At 38.6% G+C, this 24302-nt stretch overlaps 1 long non-coding RNA gene across 1 annotated transcript; it reads right to left on the bottom strand.

The window, feature by feature from the left end:
• Positions 1-9718: 9718 nt before the first annotated feature.
• On the bottom strand, positions 9719-20723 carry LOC146678827 (uncharacterized). The gene is made up of 3 exons (XR_014912473.1): positions 20588-20723; positions 15248-15340; positions 9719-11872 (listed from the first exon to the last, which is right to left on the bottom strand). It is a non-coding gene; the product is annotated as an uncharacterized LOC146678827 (long non-coding RNA).
• Between the last annotated feature and the right edge of the window lie 3579 nt (positions 20724-24302).

Below are 24302 nucleotides of genomic sequence, written 5' to 3'. Positions count from 1 at the left end.
CTCCCGCCCCTGACCCACACCTGCTGCTGATCTCCAATAATCCTGAGCCCTACATAAGACAGCAGCGCTTCACCACTGATCACTGGATTGCTGAGCAATCTGCGTCAGTCACTCTGTAATCTGAAAACTAGAATCTGTGAGTTGTTGTCTTTGAGTCTGTTTCTAACTGAAGCTTCTGTGCGTAGAACTTTCCTGGACCCGTCCCTGCCTACCTGAAATCCTGCGAGCGAATGTGTGGCAGCGTGAGAGCCATCTGAGGAGAGTGGAGTGTGTTTGATCCCTTCCTTTACCCCCCACAGACCCTGGAGCCCTGGACCCCCTCTACCACATTGTATAAATAATCACTTGGTGTTGTCACTGTAAATAAACACACTGTCTTTTCTGCAAGGATCCCTAGTCTGCGCCTGAGTCTGCTTAAGAACTGTGACAAAACTCATTGATAGAAAAACAAACAGTGGGATACAACCAGTCATGGATTGGCTTCCCCAGAGCCCACACATCATCATTACTGTAGCAGTGCGGGAGATTTAAATGTCCTTAAACTACTTATAGAAGTAACAAAAACCATTTCCTAAGAGAGTTCAGGCTGTGTTGAAGAATAAAGGTGGTCATACCAAACATTGACTTTTAAGCTAATTAGAACTGTACAAACTGTTTACCTTTTATACTGTATTTACATTCATGGCTTAATTTTCTTGCAAAACGTAAATAGGTTAGGTGTATTTCATGACTTTTGCGCGCTCCTGTAATACATATAAAGCAATTTTCTGTTTCTATTCCTTATGTGAACGAGAGCAGGAAGACAAAGTGAACAACCCAGTCTCAGCAGAGCCCCTGTTGCCACCACAGTCTTGAATCTTTTCTGAATACCGATCACTTTGTAAATATAATGGAGAATGGAGGGAAGGCGTGGCGGCTCTTTATGCTTTTGTCATTTTTGCTGAATTACAAGACGGCCTCGTGAGGTTGGAAAGACTTCAGTAACATGTCCTGAACACCGTGTTTTCAGCACGCTGATGTTGTGTGGTAGTGTTAATATTTTTGACGAGCTGTGTGTGTAATCTGAAAACGTGTCGTTTTGGGCACAGATAAAACTGCTTTGATGCATCTGTGAGGTTTTGCCAGGAGACTCAGGGGTTTTGTGAATGAAAACTGAGTGATGTAAGTTTTTAGACAAGACTGGAAAGCCTTAAGAAATATATTTTAGCAATTGGGAAAAACTGCAACAAAACTGGATCTTTTGTTGCGCACTGGCCCTACCATTGATATTTCATTTAGGCCTACGTCCCCTATGCCACAGACTGGCTCTCTTTTGTGTTTAGTTTTCCATTCTCTGCAAGCTTAAATAAAGTGCTTTGTAAAACTGTCATGTCGGTGTTGCCACCTTTTAGAATGAGATCAAACCCATGCAATGCAAAATCTGGTTTTTTGCACTTAAGGCTATTTCAACACAATCCAATTTTAGTTGTGTGGCCCAAAAGAATCGCAAGTTTGAGAGGGCTTTACAATACGTGCAAAATGTGACACCCTCTTTAGATTTTCAATTCAGATTAGGACAGAAAAAAGACTTTAATGGAGGAAAAAAGGGAGAGAAAGAGCAAAAGACACATAGAGAGACAGACATTACATTATGTGTGCAGACAAAATGGAAAGAGACAGAATTATAATACAAGGAAATATGGATGCTGTTGCCTCCTCTGTCGCTTTAAACCCTTGAAAGAAAATGATTTACACAAACACAAAGGAAGCAAAACTCAAAGACAACATCCACACTGAGGAAAAGGTGAAAAGAGATCAAGGAGAGAATTTACAGCCCATAAGGCCAAATGCATACATTATGAACACTCAGAAAAGAAGAAGAAAAAACCTCACTGCTTCTTTATTCTACCTATCAAAAGCAGAAAAGGAGCTACCCAGCTTTATATTTTTATTGCCTTTCTGAGTCCTTTAAACTAATCTCAGAATCCATGGTCTATTAACCATCAGAATTCACATACATGCACATGTTTTTCTGAGAAGAGTGTATGTGAATGTGCTGCTCTGCGCTTCTTTTATCGTCATTATTCTACTTTTTTCTTACCTTTTCTTCTCTTAGTCTACCTTATAGACTCAAAAAAATAATGTCATAAATATAAACACAAGTCATCTAGAAAAACCTTACTGCAACACATCCATTCACCAAATTTGACTTTTCAAAGTACATACATACCTGGACTCAAAAAGCAGCATTATTTTTCACAGTTGCCGTGCAAACTTTCTAATTGAAGTAATGAAACAGAGTGTGTTTGACACAAACTCTCCTCGCTCGGGCTTTCTACACATCAGTCGTCTCTCCGGAGTAAAACTGTGGGAGGGGAATTATAATCAGTGGGGTACAAAATTAAAGCGGTGGATTAAAACCAAATTACTTCCTTAAACAAAATAGGTAACTATACCAGCAGCAGGTGGGCTCGCTCGCATTAAAAAAAACACACACACATCGAGACACTTGCACGCACACAGTTGCATGATAGCCCTGCTAGTAATCAAGATTTGATTCCCTAAAACCAAAGAATACCCACCGCAAAATGATTAAGCAACCAGAAATGCAGCGCTCATGTGGAGTACGGAAAATTGCTTTATTCACACATACCGTATGCATTACACGTGGGGAGGTGTGGGCACTAAAGCAGCGCAGCACATGACTCTAAATTTGCTATTATACAGCCAGTATGGCTTTGCAAAGGATAATAATTGTGTGAGCGAGAGGGCGGCTGTCCGAAGTGTTAATTTCACTGGAGCCAGAGGTCTGAATCATCGGCAGCCTTCTCGGTGACAAAGACGTCCCCCCCTCAAGGTCTGCTGTTCTTTGCTCCCATGAAGCATTAACATAAGAATACCCTTTTTCTGTAATTAAGTCAGCAAAATACAAATAAAGCAGACACATTTGCTTACTAGAAAGCGCATAACTGTTATACACAAGTTGTTGTTTTTTTAAGTAAACCGACTGATTTATAGCGTCTCAATGTTTGTGTGTTTTTCAGCACTGCAGCTCGCAAGAGGACACAAACAAGCGTCTCCTATCCACACCTAAATGTGACAGATGAAAACATGCATCCAACAAGCCTTGAAGGGGAATGCCTGCTTTCATCCAACCATCCGAGATGTTCTGTATTCTCTCCAGAATTTCTCTGCCATGTAGATCGCCTAAAACCCTATCAAATAATATAAATAAAATATGAGCGGTAAACTCTATCAATTTGTTATTGTCATGGATGTCTAGAGAGCAGTCTGTTTCTGTTTTGTTTCTGCTTTACCTCCGGCTATAAGCACACTTGTCAGAGCTCTTGGGATCTCCTTTCATTTGTGCGCATGCATGCATGCATGTGTGTGTGTGTCTGTGTGTGTGTCATGGAAGATTTATATGGTATTTTACTTTTTCCACACATTTGGTGGTGGGTTTACAGTATGTGCATTATGTGCTGAAAGGTTCTGGATATACACAGGACTCCCACACTTGCACTTTTTTTTCCTGAACAAACATGCAAGAAGCATATTCTTGTAATAACATGAAATATGCATTAAAATGTGCATTTCTTTTGACTAACAATGTGTTTGTGTGCATAAGTGGTAAAAGCGCTGTCAAACGTCACTTGCGATAAGTATCTCTGCTCAGTGGGTCGAGTTATTGTGGGCAATTTTGGCAATTTTCCATGTTTTCAGTATAGAAAAACATACACACAGCCCTCCTAAAGCAGCAATAGGGTTTCTGTTACCAGAGTTTTGATTGCCAGTGTTCCAACACATAGTAGGAGCTCTCCTCATTTGTGAGGAAGTAGAGAAGGCTCTGCAGACATGTGAAAATAAAGCCCAGACTTCCCAATGAGTATTCCACTCACAGATTCCTGACCTTGAGGTGAGCTTATCCCCAGCCAGTGTGCAAAGCTGAATGAATTATAATATCCACCTATAGGTCCGGACCCGGCCTCTAGCCCCGGCCAGACACCACTAGGCCTTGCACATCTTCTCTCCGCCAGAGACCAGCAGGAGTTTCCACCACCACTCTGCCCACTGAAGGATGAAGTGGCAGCCAGTAAAGACATTTTGGTTACAGAATACAAAGCAGGGATAGTGGAGGAGCTGGTGATAACTCTTTTCGCATTCTTATTGCACATGTTTAATAATATGTATAGTCAGACGACAGAAAAAATGAACAGATGTTTGCATTTGGACTACAAGGTTATACAGACGACTGCTGAGTTTTCTCTCAGGTTAAGGTAACAATTGTGCAGGTGAATCCTCACCCAGTGTTTAACCCTGTAAACCCTGAGCCATGAAATAATTGACTCTGACTATTACGACAAATTTTTAACAAAGAAATTAAATAAATTAAAAGTATTCATTGCATAGATGAGTTTTGACTTGTATCATTTTTGCTACATTCAGCATTTTTGTGTTATTGAATGCTCACATTTTGTTTGTCTTAAAAATATATGTACATATAAGGGGGTAAAGTTTCACAATGATAATGAGGTTTATAATATGAATATTATTGCATCAAATATGATATATTTGGCATTCCAGGGTTTAGATGTAAATGTACAGCTACTTCCGGCTGCTTCCTTATTGACGAAGGGCTCGCCGCAGCGGGGAAGTAAACCGGATAAACCCCCTAACGGATTCACGGTCAAACCGGGATCTTTCACTTATCACATAAATGTGTAAACACTACACTATGGAGCTATTAAAACAAAAGAATATATAACTACCTTTTCCACTACATAAAATATATTTCATTAAAAATACTTTTTACCTTTAATACCTCAGAGCAACTGTAATGGTTGTATATTCACAGTGTTTACCTACATCAATCCATATCAGCACAATTTTTGCAGATTTGAAATCAGAATCTAGAAACTACACTAATTTTTTCCCATCTGGTTTTGTTATGATTTTGTAAAGGCTTCCAGTACTTTTTGTCTAGGTTGAGAATTAGAGTGCTTGCACAGCCATGACACCTTTTTTTTTCTATCATTCTTTTTCACCGAAACTGTTGCCAGAGGAACCTCCCAACAGAACAGGCATACAAACAGTAAGAGTGACCTGAAACAGTAAGGTGTGAGGCCAAAGCAGCAAAACATGGAGCCGAAAGATTTAATAAAGTCCCACAGAGCTTAGCGAGCGGGTACGATGAGTTCAACACTACAAGCGACACCTCTCGCATTCATGTAGTCCCCCGAGTCGCTGTTTATATAAAAGCGGCAGCTAGTTAGCTAACCTCGGTATTAAAGCTGGGAAGAAGGGAATGAGTGTTAACACTGATGTCAAACTACTGCAATCTGAATGTGAAAAAGCCTTCATTCCCATCTCCACCTCTGTCTGGGAGTGTGGCTATTATCTGGTTTACTTTAACATTCATACACATTCCACAATTTCCTCCCTCAACCACAACAACTCGAAAAAAGGCTCCCACGTGCATGACGTGGACTTTTCCACTTGCAGCATCTTTAAGCGTGCAGCGTCCTCGCTCACCTCGCAGCTTCACTCCCCGCTCAATGTGGCGCGCAGCTGCAAGCGTGGCTTCCTGTTTCCGTTTTAATGGCTGATTTGCATTGTGCTTTTTATTAGCGCTATTTGTTCTGTTTATTGGTCTGTAATTTTGACCTTTTTGGATGCCACTTTTACCGCGTGTATTATGTGACACTTGCCTTGCAAGTGTTCTGAGAATAAATTTGATTCCGTCGGTTATGAAATGAGACGAGCAGAGAGAAAATGATAGAAAAGTTTAATGAAAGAGAAAGGGCAATAGATAAGCTGTGTGGGTAGCAATACTTTAAATTATGCTGCAGTGAGCAATCATAGCAGTTTCTGTGCTATTATGCAGTCTCTCTCCCTCTCTCGCTCTCTCTTCTCTTTCCCTCCATCTGTGTCTTTCCCTCACAACTGTCCATCTGTCTTGCCTCGTCGCCTTCCTGTCTGTTCCCATGCAACCCCACCTTGTACCCAAACACCCACATGCACACGCACTTGGTCTGCCTTATCTTTATTCCCAGACAAGGCTGCCTGTTTGGGCTGTCATTATAACCACTGTGAATAGCCTAGCTTCGTGGTGAACGAGAAGAGACACGCTGTGCCCAATCACACCACTTTTTCTTCCTGTCCAATAGATGCATGTCATATTTCATTCTGAGTAAGCTAATATGTATTGAAGGATTCGACTCAAAAATCCCAGAGTGACTGAGTGTGACTCGGAGAGGGTTTCTCTATGATAAATGCTCTCAGACATTGGCTAGTGTTCAACTTTCAGGGGCCTGGAGAAAGAAGCATTCCTCCGCCCAAAAGGCTCAATTATTTCTTTGCCTGCCCAAAAGACGATCAAGGCTCGAATCTTCGTAAAGCACTTCAGAAATTTGTCCTAGCTCATACGAGGATGCATTTCATATATATGTAAGACTCTTTTTAACTGAGGACCAGAACCAGAAAGGGATATGAATATCTGGGAGCATTTTATGCAGTTCCTAAACTGACGTAAAAGAAAAGTACTGTGCAAAGGCATCCTCCACATTTGAAGCCACTGTGCCGTGAAATACAAAGCAATCAGTGCTGCTTACCAAACTAGAATAATTGTTGCATTTTGACTCTATAAATGAAAAATTTACCAGATCATTTGCTGCAAGTTTTAAGGAAGTTCTTCGGAAGTCTGTACATTTTAATAACCGTGTCCATGCCGAGTAGTTTGATGAGTAACAGGCACTAACATTTAAAATGCCATTGTCTGCCAGAGATATTTATAACCAGCCTTATGTTGTTTGGAAAAGCAAAACATAATGTCTGCAAGACTGACAGTAACAAATATAACAAGCACGCTCGAAGGGTTTATCGAAGTCACTGTGGCTGACGTCACTACAGCAGCTTATTTTGATGTAATGTAAAGATTGTACCTTGTGTTTCTGACACACAAAAAAAAACTGTTGGCCTCTTAAGCATATGTGTGTAGCAATGTGAGTTATCTTTGCTTTGGATATGGTTACTGTTCCTGGCATCATTTTACTGCTCTCTTTAGTAAGATATTACTATTTACAGCTCGGATGTGTGTAGTGCACAGTAATTCTGGCATCATCCGCCCCCCATTTCTTTGTATTTAACCAGGAAAATTAGAAACAGGTGCACTGATTTATCGACACATGTGCAAACATATATGGAAATGCAGTCTATAAGGTAAAAAACTGAGTTTGTGCAATTCGAATGAAATTGAAAGTCAATGTTTTCGTTTATTCTGCAAGCTTTCTTCTTTAGGAATAGTTCTCCAGGCTTACTGAAGGACATTCAAAGCTCTTCTTTAGATGTTGGCTGCCTTTTGTTCTCTGTTGAGATGATCCCACACTGTTTCATTAATGTTGAGGTCTGCGGTCTGAGGTCAGTCCATGACTGATAGTGTTACATTGTTTGTTTTTCTATCCACGTATGCTTTTGCTGTGCTGGGAATGTGTTTTACAGGTGGCTGTAGACAAACACTCTTGTACCTCTCTCCTGACCTCCTCTGTGGTTATAGAAAGGACTTACCAGAAATTTGATATTTTGATTCATCACTCCACAAGACCTGTTGCCACTGTTTTTCAGTCTCGTTATTGTGTATTTTGGCATAACTCCCCATTTCCCTTCCTTAAGAAGCTTCACTTCCACTGAGACTATTTCTTATAAGGCTTCAGTGAACAGCAGATGGATCAGCTGCAGGCCCAAATATATCTCAAACGAAACAGGAAATAGAAAACTTTCAGACACTGTTCCACTTGTCTCATTGTCCAGTTTCCTTATATTTCTTAAGGACACAACAAGTTTTTATGCTTGAATGAGCCTTAGCTTACTGTTGAATGATTTAACCACCAAAACAAAACATTCCTCTGAAAATAGTCATGGTAGAGTAATGTAAAAGCAGCCAGTGTCCAAAGAAAAACTTTGAAAGACGTTCAAAAAGTTATAGAAATTGTAAGAAAGTCTGGCTACTTGGACGCAAAATGTAAAGAAATAAGAGGTGGCTCGAGATTTTTGCACGGTACTGTACACACTGAGCCAATAAACAGTTCTCACTGCAGACTTTAAAGTTGTCACAGTAGGTAAAGCACAGGTGTGACAAATTTCTTTAACGATGTCTGTGACAGCGAGCCAGCATGCATATTTATATCGGGATCCTGGAACTGGATTCTCAGTGTAACACAATCATTTTTAATTCATTCATTATTCATAAAACAAATGGTGAAGGCGGAAAAAAAAAAAGCTTTAACTAAAAGCTATTTTTAGTCATGCAATGCATGCATGTAAAGTTAGGCATCAAATTTACCTGAACGTTTACATTTTCTACATTAAGAACTGGTAAAGTCATATTTGGCTCCCACCTGTCAGGCTCCTTCTGTTTATCGATTTTAACTACATGTGAATAATAAATCAAAAACTGAACAAATTAATGATACTGAATAAGAATGATACTGAATAAGAATGAGAATAAGCATGAAAGCTGCAGGGAAAGCTGCAGGGACTTTTACTGGTATTGCACAGTATTTCCACTCTAAATTACTACTAGTAATCTCTGGCTTCCTGCTCGTCCAGTCCTACAGCCAGGTGGTCAATACTGCTGTTACTGCGTTTGAATCCAAATGACTGTTGCTGCTCGTTCAGTTGTGTACCCGCCTGTAAATTAGTTTACTCTGTAGTGGCAGCACCTTATCTAATTGCAGGTTTTAATGCTAATTAAGTTCAAATGTAGTTCACTCCTGACAGCGTGTGTATTTTAAGAAGAGTGGCGAGAATACGCCTGCACTCAGCATGATGCAACACCGCGGTTGAGTCTATATATGCTTTAAGCGCTTCTAGAGAAAGCAAAGTGCATTTACCCTTTTTTTTCTTTTTGTGTTTGTGTACAGTCTTCTCTGACTTCAGCCTCAGTACCTTAATAGTTTTAATTTATTTTCTGAAATTTGATTTAGACGCAGTAATATGGCTATAGTAATCAGTGTCTACAAGCCCCCTTCTGCCCCTTATTAAGGCCCAAAATACTAGTGCAAGATAATTACGCCATTAGCTGATCAGGAGGCGATTATTCTCAATTTAGACAAGCTCACCTCACCAAAACATTTTTTTTATTCTCATCTCATTCGCTCAAATCTAAAGGACCATCCAAGTCAAAACAAATGATTCAATATTATCAGAACGACCAGAGAAATATTTTGCCTCTGGTATTTTTGACCTAAGTGTTAGCGATCATTGCCCAGTAGTTTGTATTAGAAATGTGAAGCACAGCAAAACTAATTGGGTCAGGAAAAACTTTTTACTTGACCTCCTACTCAACTCCAACTTCTGACATGTTCACTGAACTAGCCTTAAGTTATTATACTTATGTTTAAAACTCTGATTTAGATATGCACTCACAGAAACACAAGAACAAACTGTAGCTTTACTCCCCAGATCACTGCTGAGCTTCGGAAACAAAGCAACGGCTCTGGTTAAACACACCAAAAGACCCTTGGCACAGGCTCGCCTTTAGAAAGTTAAGGAATAAGTGTACTGCTGCTGTCAGAAAAGGCAAATGACTATTGCCTCCACTCTTTTTACTAATTCCTCTTATAACATTACAGTTTGCAATGCCAATCATTTGAGAATGGAAAAATTATTCCAAAGAAAATATTTCAATTCCAGGAATTTTTTTTTTTTTTACTGTGTGTCAACAGCGTCCATAGGTATTTAACAATGATAATAACTGGTGGTACAGTACAGTACATCAACACAATCTTCACACCCACAGTCACTAAACCACATGGTCTCTACCGTTGCCAGCTGATGAATTAACATGAAAGCCTGGTGACTTCCTGACAACATCAATCCAGGTCCTCCCCTGACAGCACAGTTTTACAGAACAGATACCCTGAGGAGGGATGCTCATATAGCAGACGAAACCACAGAAGGCACTAACAGCCAGACATTCATAATAAACTATGGGAGGCTAAATCCGAGTGATTTGTTCCTTGTTAACTCATTCACTGCCATTGACGTCTATAGCCGTCAATTGCAGTGTATGAGTCAATGGGTTTAACTCATTCACTGCCAATGGCTGGCAGTGAATGAGTTAATATGCTCAAACCGGAGGAAGGAAAACAATACAGAGGAGACAATGTAAGAAAGCATGATACAGATAAACACGGGTTTGATCAGGTACATGATCACTTTTCAGATGAAGACTGAAAATCATAATTACATTAAAGTGGCACATGGTCAAAATAAGCAGGTTCAAAAGTACAGAATATGGAAAACAAAAGTAGTGCAGGTGTACAAATACTTTTATATACTTTAAGTATATAGAGAACAAGAAATGGACAGCGTATATTACCCAGGTTCAGAGATGTTACACTGAAGTGGTGCTTTTCAAACTCATAGACATGTTTGCTCATCTAACTCATGTAGTGTGGTTACACTAAATGTTCCAGCATAAGCACCTCACACTTTTTATCATATCACACTTTTCGTGTGTGTGTGTGTGTGTGTGTGTGTGTGTGTGTGTGTGTGTGTGTGTGTGTGTGTGTGTGTGTGTGTGTGTGTGTGTGTGTGTGTGTGTGTTTTCATCTGTGACAGCATAGATAACGGACAAGTCGAAAATGCTTCAGGACTGACTGAGAATTTTATGTTACTGTTTTCTGCATTGACATCTGCAGGAGACAGGAGTAGATACCAAGTGATGTGAGATTGTTGGTTCAGCACCTTCAGTCCCCAGAAGGATGTTTAAAAGATTATTTAAGTATCACTTTAAGGTAAGTATGAATACCTACAGTATTTCTGGTATACGTTGATGTGTCACATTATTAAGTACAACTTTCTTCTACTATGTTGGGCCTCTTTTTGCCTTCAGAATTACTTTAACTGTTCATGGCACAGATTCAACAAGGTGCTGGAAATAAGCCTTAGATATTTTGGTCTACATTGATATGATAGCATCACACAGTTGCTTCAGATTCGTCTGCTGAACATCCGTGATGAACCACATCCTAAAGGTGCAGACTCACTTTCCTCTTTTAAGCTGTTGGGAGCAGCAGATGCTGTGGTCTTCTGCTGCTGTATCCCACCTGCTTCAAAATGTTGTGTGTTCAGAGATGCTCTTCTGCATGTTTGTAGCAAGTGGGGGGTTTTTTGTCTTACTTTTGCCTTTCTATTAGGTCAAAACAGTGAGGCCACATTTATTGTGATGTAAAAAATTGATTTTTAAAAAGTCATCACCATGATATTTTCTCACACAGAGCTGCTGCTAACTGAATATTTTCTCTTTTTCAGACCGTTCTCTGTAAGCCTTGATCACATCTACATGCCTAAGTTGCTGCCATGTGATAGGCTAAAAGATTAGACATTTTCCTCAATGAATCAGTTGTACAGGTGACTCCTAAATGATATATCATATCATTATATATTATATGAGACAAACAGCACTCATTGAAGTGAAGCTAAAAAATAGATAATTAACAAAAATACAACAACTGCACCCTCATCTTAGTTGGTCTATTAATAAATCAGTTTGATCACCATTTTATTACCACTGATGAAGCAAATTATTTAAATTGAATTCAGTTGTTACCGAATATTTGCTTCATTTATGAAGTTAGTTTGATGTGTTTGGTCAATTATTTTTAATTGCTAGACTGTTTCTCCAATGCACTCTTTTTTGGCACCACAGCTTTATATTTTGGGAGCAAGAGAGAGAGAGAGCGAGATTAACAGACAGGTACAAGAGGACAAACAGTGCAGGTTCTTTGTGTAGACAGGTCCACCGGTTTCAGCAAGTATCAGAAGCGGGGCAGTGGGGGGTTAGTGATTGGCAGGTTGCATTTCATCTGAGATTGTCTGGCTGTGTTGTTTTCTGTGTATTAGGTGAACAAAAACAAGACTGTAAAGACCAAGCACATTTCGACAACAAGCCCAGCAAAACAAACCCAGTGGCTGCCAATATTTCTGAGCAGCATTCAGTTACCCAAAAAAAAAGAAAAAAAGCTTAAATGTCTCTTAACAAAAGTGGCAGTGTTGCTGTGGACACTGCAGGTGTAGTTAATACACTTGAAAAAAGGACTTTCTCTATGTGTTTGTGCCAATAATCAGAGGTGGCAAAAGTACACACATTCTTCACCTAAGAAGAAATACAGATACTTGTGTTTCTTTCTGTCATCGTTGTATTTTTACTCAGTTGTATATAGTATTTGTATTTGTATTCTATTTTTATCTTATTGTATATTTATTTTATTTTATTCTACTGTATATAGTATTTTATTTTATTTTATTCTATTCTGTACAGCTGTGTACTGTATTTATTCTTATTGTATTCTAATTTTTGCCTCATAACTTTTGCACTGTCCACTTCCTGCTGTGACAAAACAAATTTCCCACGTGTGGGACTAATAAAGGTTATCTTATCTTATCTCTTATCTTATCTTAAAATACTAATTTGACTTCCTTACTCAAGGAAAAGTGAAAAAGCGCAGGCTCTAAAATGTACTCAAAGCATAAAAGTAAAAAGTGGGACTTCTAGAAAGCGCTTTTGGTACAAACTCCACTTGTTTCCATTCTATAATAAAATCTTATTAATTTAAGGAATACAATCTTTATTTTAACTTAAACTCTACTAAATTTCTCACCTTCAATATTATGTAGAGCACAAAAATCTATTTGCTGCTGCCTGTACTGTAGATGACTGACTTTGCCTCCACAACCAAACAGGAAAATGAATATAGTCAGGGGTTAAAATGCAGTTTGGCAGGTAGGTTGTAGCAGTGCAGTGTGGTGAAAAGATTCACTCAGAAGTAACTCACAATAAGTGCTATTGTGAGCCTCGGTAGATTTTCTGAGTTGTGCTTAGGGATGGGAATTGAAAAGAATTTTGCAATTCCGATTTCATTATCGATATCACTTATCAATTCAATTCCTTATCAATTCTCTTATCGATTCTCATTAGGATCTCATTGGCTCACCACCTGGAGTCACCACAATGCTAAGCAGCATATGAAAGACATTGCCATTGTGCAAATTAATAGCATGTTTGGGCATGTTGGAGATATTTTAACTCTTTGTTGTGATCAGTGTTGGGGTCACTACTCAAAAAAGTAATTATATGCACATAAAGCTTTTATTAAAAGTAATGCCGTAAATTATTTAATTACTCCCAGGAGAAAGTCATTCTTTATACTACGCATTGCGTTACTTTCATGTTTTTTTGTAAAATGACCTGAAAGCATTGTCTTATTATTATCATTTAACAATATAAACCTATAGGCTACAATCCCTCATACGAGGCAAATCCATTTAAAGACACACATATGATCTTTCTAAAGATCATCTGGGATCTAAAAGCAAGCAGATTAACAATTTGAAGGAACTGAACTACTGAGAACTGAACTCTACAAGAACCAATTCTGAAGTCCCATCTGTAGCTGTGCCTCTACTCTTTGTGGATTTACAAAACTGAATTCAAAATGATATAAGCAGATGTTACATGAACTATCGCATTTCCAACCTGTAGACGGTATACAGGGAGTGCAGAATTATTAGGCAAATGAGTATTTTGTCCACATCATCCTCTTCATGCATGTTGTCTTACTCCAAGCTGTATAGGCTCGAAAGCCTACTACCAATTAAGCATATTAGGTGATGTGCATCTCTGTCATGAGAAGGGGTGTGGTCTAATGGCATCAACACCCTATATCAGGTGTGCATAATTATTAGGCAACTTCCTTTCCTTTGGCAAAATGGGTCAAAAGAAGGACTTGACAGGCTCAGAAAAGTCAAAAATAGTGAGATATCTTGCAGAGGGATGCAGCAGTCTCAAAATTGCAAAGCTTCTGAAGCGTGATCAATCAAGCGTTTCATTCAAAATAGTCAACAGGGTCGCAAGAAGCGTGTGGAAAAACCAAGGCGCCAAATAACTGCCCATGAACTGAGAAAAGTCAAGCGTGCAGCTGCCAAGATGCCACTTGCCACCAGTTTGGCCATATTTCAGAGCTGCAACATCACTGGAGTGCCCAAAAGCACAAGGTGTGCAATACTCAGAGACATGGCCAAGGTAAGAAAGGCTGAAAGACGACCACCACTGAACAAGACACACAAGCTGAAACGTCAAGACTGGGCCAAGAAATATCTCAAGACTGGTTTTTCTAAGGTTTTATGGACTGATGAAATGAGAGTGAGTCTTGATGGGCCAGACGGATGGGCCCGTGGCTGGATTGGTAAAGGGCAGAGAGCTCCAGTCCGACTCAGACGCCAGCAAGGTGGAGGTGGAGTACTGGTTTGGGCTGGTATCATCAAAGATGAGCTTGTGGGGCCTTTTCGGGTTGAGGATGGAGTCAAGCTCAACTCCCAGTCCTACTGCCAGTTTCTGGAAGACACCTTCTTCAAGCAGTGGTACAGGAAGAAGTCTGCATCCTTCAAGAAAAACATGATTTTCATGCAGGACAATGCTCCATCACACGCGTCCAAGTACTCCACAGCGTGGCTGGCAAGAAAGGGTATAAAAGAAGAAAAACTAATGACATGGCCACCTTGTTCACCTGATCTGAACCCCATTGAGAACCTGTGGTCCATCATCAAATGTGAGATTTACAAGGAGGGAAAACAGTACACCTCTCTGAACAGTGTCTGGGAGGCTGTGGTTGCTGCTGCACGCAATGTTGATGGTGAACAGATCAAAACACTGACAGAATCCATGGATGGCAGGCTTTTGAGTGTCCTTGCAAAGAAAGGTGGCTATATTGGTCGCTGGTTTGTTTTTGTTTTGTTTTTGAATGTCAGAAATGTATATTTGTGAATGTGGAGATGTTATATTGGTTTCACTGGTAAAAATAAATAATTGAAATGGGTATATATTTGTTTTTTGTTAAGTTGCCTAATAATTATGCACAGTAATAGTCACGTGCACACACAGATATCCCCCTAAAATAGCTAAAACTAAAAACAAACTAAAAACTACTTCCAAAAACATTCAGCTTTGATATTAATGAGTTTTTTGGGTTCATTGAGAACATGGTTGTTGTTCAATAATAAAATTATTCCTCAAAAATACAACTTGCCTAATAATTCTGCACTCCCCGTAAAGCTACTATAAAGCAGCTGTGGTGAGTCTTGATGATGACCATGAACACCACAGCTGCTCTGTACTGATCCAACATAGGGCATTAGTATAAAGGTCAGCACAGTTACCACCATTAGCTTTAAATTTCCTATCTATTAATTGTCAGTGAGCAGTCCTTACCTTTTTATATAACTCTCTTCTTCCTCTCCTGTCCTGTATTTTCTGCATATTCCTCCATCTCTGACTGAAGTTATCGCTCATCCTTTCCTCTCCCTGGGAAATAGAGCAGCTGCACATTTAGCTCACAGACACACTGTGTGACAAACTGCACAGAAACAGTTTGTGTGTTTGTTGAGGTTTGTTGAGCTGTTGGGAACATGACATTTAAAATCACCTGCCACTTAAAAAATGTTACTCCCTTAATGTTCGCTACTCTTCTGTAGGAGTAGTAGAATTTAGCCTATTTAATGGTTTATGATCAGCACCAGTGATGGATACACCAGCAGGACTGTCTTTGTAATTGTTGTATCTATTTAGGTTAAAATTAGTTTCAGATCTGGAAGTTGCTCATTGACATGAAATAATAACTCATCTCAGATGTGTTAAAACAAGCCTGTAAAAAAATTGAAAGGTGGTGAAAGTAGATATATATACGTTAAAATTTAGGGCATAACAGTGAAAAGTTGTCTGATAAATACTCAAGTAGAATTTTCAGGTATCTGTATTTTACTTAAGTACTGTAATGAAGTATCTGTATGCTGTTACTTATAACACATTGCAAAGGCAAATTATTTCATGAGTGGCTCATCACCATAGTTACAAGACTCTTGCAGGCATATTATCTGCTCTGATCAAGCCACTGTCCAAAAGAAAACATCCTAATGGAGGAGAGTGATTTCAGAAACAAGTCTAGACATACTGTACTAAGCCGGACGGATGTGACATTTATCAGCAGATTTCACTGATCGCCTCTAATGAGGCCAATGATTGCAACCGTTGGTGGATTTGGAAATGTTTTCCATCACAGGTCTGTAATTTTATAAACAATTTCCTGTGACATTTTTTTCAAAAAAAGGCTTCTAATTGCAAATAAAAGTTAATGTCATTCAGACAGTGTTCGGTTGCGTTTTTTTCTCCAGTTAATTATTTCTAATTAAATGCTGGTAAGACAGAAGATGAACTTAACATGCAAAAAATGAGAGTGGAAAAAAACACATAATAAGCCAGTGGGAGTTTGCATAAATAAATGAATAATTAACAAATATTAGCATGAATATGAATTAAGCAGTTCTTTTTTAAAAATCCATTTTAATTGGTAAAAAAAAGGCCCTTTTCAGGGAACTTACTAATTAGTTATTAGAAAATTCGGAATAAATGATATACATGTAAAATGGGTCCTGTGTTTTTTTTATAATTGTGTCAAATAGTGCTTTGTTTTATTGTCAAGGTGAGACTATTTAAAAAGTTTAAAACATTACAAATAAACCGTCAAGTTAACATAGCATTGTTTGGAAGCACAAACCTCCACGGAAAGGGAGTAAAATTCAGCTTTATTCCCTCACAAGTAATGCTGTTATGTTAAAGCCGATGCTGCTCTCAGATATAATACAAGGTCAGCTCAGTGACTGGCCACATAACAAGGATATGAGCAGGCAAAGTAGCCTGTAATCATCGCCCTAGATGCTTGATTTTCATAATGGGTCATTCATCAGTTGTAATTTGTTAAGCTAATCTTCCCATTTAGTTCTGTGAGGAAAAAATTAACCCAGCCAATTCACGCTGGTGAAAGAACCCTTTATCAACGTAATGGTAAATTGAGAGGTCACATTAAGATGGCAGCTTGGGGAACCAGAACCCACACTTAGATCGTGACCTCTCACCTCTGTCAGTAATTATCAGCGAGATCAAAATATACTAATGAAGAGCAGATTAAAGTGTTTCAGATCCAAAGCCCATGCTGGATTAAATTACAATTCCAGGTCAGTGGGTTATATATAGTCTACAGCAGGGGTGTCCAAACTCTGGCCTGCGGGCTGCAGTTGGCCCGCGGCCCATTTTTAATTGGCCCGCAAGTAATTTTATAAATAGAATTGAATATGGCCCGCACTTCAACTTTTGCTTGAGTGTATTGCACTTCTTAGTTTTAACACCAGGGGGAGCTACTGTTGATCAAGGCAGTTGCTCCACCAAAAAGGACAATCACAGAAGAAATTTACCCCAAGTTACTAAACATGGCAGAACCAAAGAAGCGAAAGGTAGAAAGTGAGTGCAGAAAATTTCAGACACGGTGGGAGAGTGAATTCTTCAAAGAATTCAAGGGGAAGTGTGTCTGTTTGATCTGCACTGAAACTGTGGCAGTTATGAAAGAGTATAATGTACGACGTCATTATGAAACCAAACATCAGGCCTATGCATCCTACACTGGTGCTGAGCGAGAGCAGAAATTAAAGCAAAGGGTAGCTCTCCTGCGGGGTCATCAACAGTATTTTTTTCGTGCTCAAAAGGTCCAGGAAAAGGCTACAATAGCCAGCTATGAGGTCGCCCAACTCATCGCAAGACATGGCAAGCCTTTATTGTTTTTTCTCTGATCTGTAAATCTTCTGTCTAAGATGAAATCTGAGGCTGCTGTTCTGAGAATGAGCTACCAAAGCTTTTTCTGAATAAATCAATAAAGATCCATTTATGGAAAGCTGTGATGAAGGCAGTTTTGTCATTTTTAATTATATTCAACAATATAACATATTCGACCACTTTTAAGTGATTTTTCTAACTTTAATACACTAAAGTTAAGGTTATATACCTAATTTCTAGTAAGTGGCCCAGCCCCTCCTATATTTTTATGTATGTGGCCCTCGGTGAAAAAAGTTTGGACACCCCTGGTCCACAGTATGTAGAGCTTCTCTATAGCTTCTCTATGGCTCTATAGCTGTTATCACTTTGCAGAAGGCAGATTGCATTAGACTAAGATATTTGTTCAGTGCAAACAACTCACAGATATGCTGTCAAATACCAGGTGTCCTACATAGCATACAGTAGTGGAAGTAAAGACCACTGTAAACACAGTCTGTATGTACAGACTGCAGCAGAGACCCAGTGAGCCAAACAGGTGTTTTCAGATAATCTGGCTAATTAGACTTCTGTTGTTGGCTGACCTGCTATACGCTGCAAAATACAGGAGGTCACCAAAAAGCCTCTGAACCACTGAATGCATAAACACCTCTTTCTTCTAAGCATCTAAGACGGCAAACGACTTTAAGCAAGGGGGAAAAGAAGAATTAAAAAACAACATACAAAATCATAAGTGCTCAGTTTAAATGAATTAATCAGAACTGAATCAACTATTACAATAATCAATGAGTAACCATTCAAACAAGAAAAAAAGAATTATTGATAATGAAACCAATATTTAGCTGCACCCCTACAGTTCATACAAGCACACATGTTGTATCTAAAAACAGGCAGTGCTGACCAATTGTGCAGGGATGACATTTCACTGACAGCAGTCTTGCTTCTTGCTCTTCGAGGTATATATATATATATATATATATATATAATGAATTATAATGACTTTCAAACTTTGTTTTCATTGTCTCTGTTTTGCCTGAAAATGCAGGCCTTTGACAAAATGTCAAAGTTTACGAAAGCAAGATGTCTGACTGCACGAAAGAAATCCATGACAGCTGAAATAGGCTCCAGCCCATCCCCAACCTTGAATTGGGGAACTTATTTATTAAATGTTTAAAAATATTTAATTAACTCATGTTGATTGTACTTAAATTGTAAAAACATTTTATTTACTATAAACAATTTTGTACTGAGCAAAATGGTTTAATTCTTATGCATATTCACATGTGAGATATAAGAATTTTACATTACTCCTTTACTTTCAGAAAACCTAAATAATCTACAAAAGTTTGATTTTTATTTATTATAAGTAATACTTAGACTGTCTACAAGTTAAGACACGAATAAATGTAAATCTATAAGGCACTGAATCTGTAGCATTCACAATATAACACAAGTTATAGTCTAAGAAGAGAGAATGAATTACATTAAATGTACGAACCACATCAAGTTAAAATAACAACCTGTACTATAAATACAGATTTAGCATGAAATAAATGTAAACCATTATAACACACAGCTGAAGCTACTGTTTTTCCTATCAAAACACATACTGAAATGAAAAGAGACACACTAGAAGCTAAAATGTATGATAATCAAATGCTTACTTATTAAATTCAGAAACATTTGAAACAACATTCAATAGCGAGAACATGGCGGTGCCTCTAGAGTGAGAAAACGTTATGCTTCAGGGCATGAGTCCAGGCATGCACAAATGAAGCAAACAGAGCCCTGCGTGGTTTTACATATCTCTTTTTAGTAACATTTAATTGAGTAAAATGTGCTTATTTTACACTGGCTCAGTATACTTTGTAATTTAAAATTAATATGTGTAGAACTGACACACAAATCTAACAAATAAGCTTAATTAAAATATGCATAACTCATACGCGATCCTGAGAAAGCATCTAATCAGGAGGTGAAATAACCTGTGTAGGTGTACGTGTTGACGGCATATGGAGGCCTTCAACATGACTGATTTATAAAGAATATATACGATAACAATCACTTCATCTCATTTTGGCAGTTTCATATACATTGCTTAGCAAATTTATTAATCTACCTGTAATAAAAAAATATGAATAAATAGATAATTTAGAAATCTGTCAAAACAAAAATTAACTGAACTGAATTCACATTTTTAAGTTCAAACTTGAGCTGGCACACTGGACTTTAATGAAGTCAGAAACTAATCAAAGCTAACATTTAACCACTAAAACAATTTTTTCTGTTCAGGAACAGAGTCTTAATCAAACACAGCAAGATGTTTTACTATTTTATCTGCTTTTTGTAAAACGGTACATTTGAAAATTGACAAGAAGAAGCACAAACCTCCACCACAGTAGCTCACTCTCTGGGCTCTATTTACTTTTAAGGGACTATTACTGTATTTTGTATATATTTGTTGTCTTTGTTTCTTTGTTTAACCATACTTTAATAAGTTTGTAGTGCTTTAAACATCAGATAAGATTAGCACAGCAGATGTTTACTTTGATTACACAAACATGGCGTAGGAGTAGGTAACAGGAGTGGATAATAGGTATTTATTTGTAAATAACTGGACATGCTTATTATTTAATATTATATACAGTATACTACAGCTATTCACTTTCTCTTGACACTTTTGTAACGCATTTTGTGGTCAATCTGAACGGAAGGAAGAGGTCAGAGGTTAAAATTGACATTTTTGGATGCAAACTATGATGTAATATTTAGAATCCCCATAAATCGATGTCATTTCCCAAAAATAAGGTTAAGGTTACTTTATTTATACCCACAGGTAAATTTGCTTTACAGAAAAAATGATAGCATGTTACCAATACAAATGAAGGCAGAATAATTTAAAGCTTAGTTTTAAATATAAAAGACAGTTTATGAAAGTTTCAGTTGTCTGACCTTGAAGAAGAGGTCATTGATCCAAAATAATAATTTCCTGTTAAGTCTAATTGTTGAATGTTGTCATTGTGTTTCTTAAATTTGTAAAGTCTTAGTTCAAGCATTAGGATCAAGACATTCCTTTGTCTCTGACCACCTCTCCAGCCACTCTGTGCTGGGGGAGGTTTTATCACAGACACATCCTATCTGAAAGATCTGTTTCCTGTAATGTTGCTTCCTGCTTTTATGGCCCTTTTGGTCAGCAGGAGGTCACACAAACGCACACCCATGACACACACACAGACATTTTCACATGCATATACACACACACACACACATACACACACGTTCTTGCACATGCATACAGGTGCTTACACATACACCCACATAGTGCATTGTCGTAGAACCAAGGGGGGGGTTTATGGAGGGAAGTGCTTGTGCTGTGATGTGTACTGTAACTGTCATGTCAATAAAAAGGCTACGAGGACAGCTGCTCTTTGAAGGATTTGGGTTTGGAGTCAGGTGAGGAGCGTGAGCTCCAAGAGCTGGTTCTGACCCAAAACTTCCCTCGTTAGCGAGTGAAAAACCGGTTGAAGATGTTCTGTTATGTCTTGCGTTGTTCATGAGGAATACGGGGCATGTGGAAACACAGACCCAACATTTCCTCATGTCATTACCTACAAACAGTGACAGTAAAAAAAAATAGCTCTGTAAGGATCAATATATTGGCCCTGAAGGAAAGGTCAGAGAGCAAATGTGACATGATATTTTAAATCTTTATACAGTGTTTTCTATATGTTGATGATACAAAACACACTTGTGAGAATCAAATAGTTTAGGTTATGAGGGTTTTTTTTGTCAATTTCTAACCAATAAATCATTCAGTTGACCCTGAAGATCTTAGCAGATGTACGCCAGATCTTAGTGGATTGCTCATATGACTTATATACTACAAAATTAATTCCAAGTGTTTTGGACAAGCTCGTTTACAGACAGAAAGAACGACGCGCACGCAAACAACATAGCCTCGGTGATGGAGGTAATTATATTTTAACATTAAAGTATCATTCCAATTAAAGGGCTTGCACATACTAGTGGGTTATCATTACAGAAACATAAAAACATATTTTGGTAATTACCAGTACTGCTAATCTAGGTCATCAATTCAAACTAATGCTGTGGTAAATTATATCTATAGAGCACTTAAAGTAAAATCACATGTTTGACAAAGTGCAGAAAAACACAACAACAAATCAATAAAACATTTAAAATAAATCCTTAAAAAGTATATTTTAAGCAGAATAACAGAATAAGAGAGAGCCGAGGCGTTTCCTGTTTGTCGGGATTTATTTGGCAACAATAACCAGTTTGCTCTACATCATCACGTGGCTAAAGACCATGTTTGTGCGATAGATTCCTATCACAGTCTGTGGCGTTGGCTGGTTCATAATTTCTGCCCTAAGCCACTAGCTGCGGGACATCAGTTGTGCCATTTATTGCTTACTGACTAGATAAATTATAGATTAGTTTACACACAAACACTTTACACTTACACGGTTTCTTCTTCTTCACCCAGCAGTTTTAAAATTCCTGGCATGTATTTTCCTGGAAGCAAAAAAAATATTTTTTCCATTACCTATAAAAAAAAATATATTTATAGACTCGAAAAAGAAAAAAAATGAATTGTTTGTAATAATTTTGCACTTGAGCCATAAGCCTCACAACATCTTAAAACTGCATGAGCAATTTAAAGAGTAAGTCCGGGCTTACCCCAGCTAAAGCCGGTGAGCGACTGTAGATAAGCAGTAAAATTGGGCTTACTCTGCTGGATGCGCTGTGGAAAATAGGCTATAGACTTTACGCATCATGCACCTCAGCCTGTACATCAACTCTTTGTGATCACTGGCTGTCTACTGTCTCGTCAATATGTTATTTTAACATGTTCCAGGTACAAACTCCATTAAAAGAGCTTTGCAGAAATTATTCACTGAATGTCTAAAAGTAGGACAGCAGCATTGTCGTGCCTTGTCTGAAGCAGCGTGTGTGTTTAGTTAAATGTCTGACTGCAGTACTAGGACACATCAGTGCTTTCTCACCAAACGCTGCGCTTGGAAGAGAAATAACTCACACACCTATGAATTTAATAATGCTAAAAGAATAAGGCCATCTTGTTTTGTCAAAATGTCCTCCTGATCGCCTCTCCCGAGCTGTCAATCTCAGCACCTCACAAGAGTAAACACTCATAATCATTGACCTGAATCCAACCTGGCATAACAAAGACACTTCCTCTGCTTGCTTGTTCAGACCGGGCTATTGATCCTGACAAACAACCTGTCCAGGGTGTGTCGCAGTCATCTAACACTTCTCTCCTCGTGTCTCAGTTCTGTTACCTCTATCAACAGATCCCTTCTTTGCGTTGCAACGCAAACACTCAGTGGATTTTACCTTCAATAAGCAGAGCCATAACAACTCACTAAGTGTTTGTTCAAGCAAAAGGTGGGGAGAAGTGCAGGAGGGAGCGAGAGAGGGAGGCAGTGATGATAAATCACCAGTGAGGACTATGTGAAGCTGACAGTATTACATCCTTGGACTGTTCCTCAGTAGGCAAGGTTAGGCTGTCTATCGGTGGGCTGTGGCTCCCTCTGAGCCTCCAGGAAAGGCAAAATTAGGCAATTACAGGCAAATAAATCTTGTATCCTGTGACAGCAGCTTTCAGAGTCTGAGTGTAAAATGGTGTTAGGATTCAGATGGAGTGCTTCTGTGCATCAGGACTTGGGTGTGCATTATGTACTCTACTAAAAATGAAGGAAGGTCCCCTTCTTGCGACTAAGAGCTGCAGGGGCTAATTCTCTATGCAGCCAACCAATAAAAAAAAATATGGTTTGAATTTGAGAAACATGTGGGAGCCCAATTTAAGGCCAGAGATACTTGATTGTCTCGTACGATGTCGGAGATATCGCTTGCGTCGTAATTGCTGGTTGTATTGTAATATGGAGTGGTTGGCTGTTTTCAACTGGCAAATTAGATTTTAGCTGTGAGGATGCAGCACATGTGAAGAACCCATAAAGACACAATCAGTGCCTCAGTGCGTAAGTATAAAAATAACTAAATTGAATAAGTTCCCCCAGAGCACTGTGGTGTGGGGAGTAAAGATAAGTCAAAATATTTAAAAAATGTGCACCGTAAATGCCGTTTAAGTAAGTATATCTAGATATTATCAGGATAATGTACCAAAAGCATCAAAGTAAATATCGCTGCAGGGGAATTCCTTGTGTAAATGCCATTGGATGTAACTGGATATTTATTATATCCATAGTTTTGATTATTACCTTTAAAAGTTACACCCTGTGACTCTGTAGCTTCTAGAACCACCCTCTGCAATAACTTGAAGTCATCTCGTCTGTGTGACTTTCTCACTCTGAGAACTGTGTTGTGTTTACTGTGTTGCTTCAGTTCATTGAGGTTTGCAGGCATTCATTTATGCACAGTTCACTTAAGGTCCCACCACAGCATTTCAGTCAGGCTGAGGTCTGGACTTAAGGCCATTGCAACACTGTGATTCTTTCTGTTTCTGTTGCTGTGCTTGGGATCGTTCACCTGCTTCATGATTAGGTTTGGGTCAAGCTTTAGCTGTTGGGCAGATGGCCCCACGTTTAACTCTAGAACATTTTGGTACATAGAGGAGGTCTTCATGGCCAACTGAGTGGCCAAGATGCCCAGGTCGTGTAGCTGCAAA

Source organism: Rhamphochromis longiceps, linkage group LG1, assembly GCF_057381845.1.
Source record: "Rhamphochromis longiceps isolate RC_006_pf linkage group LG1, R_longiceps_female_GT1.1, whole genome shotgun sequence".
NCBI lineage: Eukaryota > Metazoa > Chordata > Actinopteri > Cichliformes > Cichlidae > Rhamphochromis > Rhamphochromis longiceps.
The sequence above is the reverse complement of the archived record's forward strand: the minus strand, read 5'-3'. Positions and strand labels throughout refer to the sequence as shown.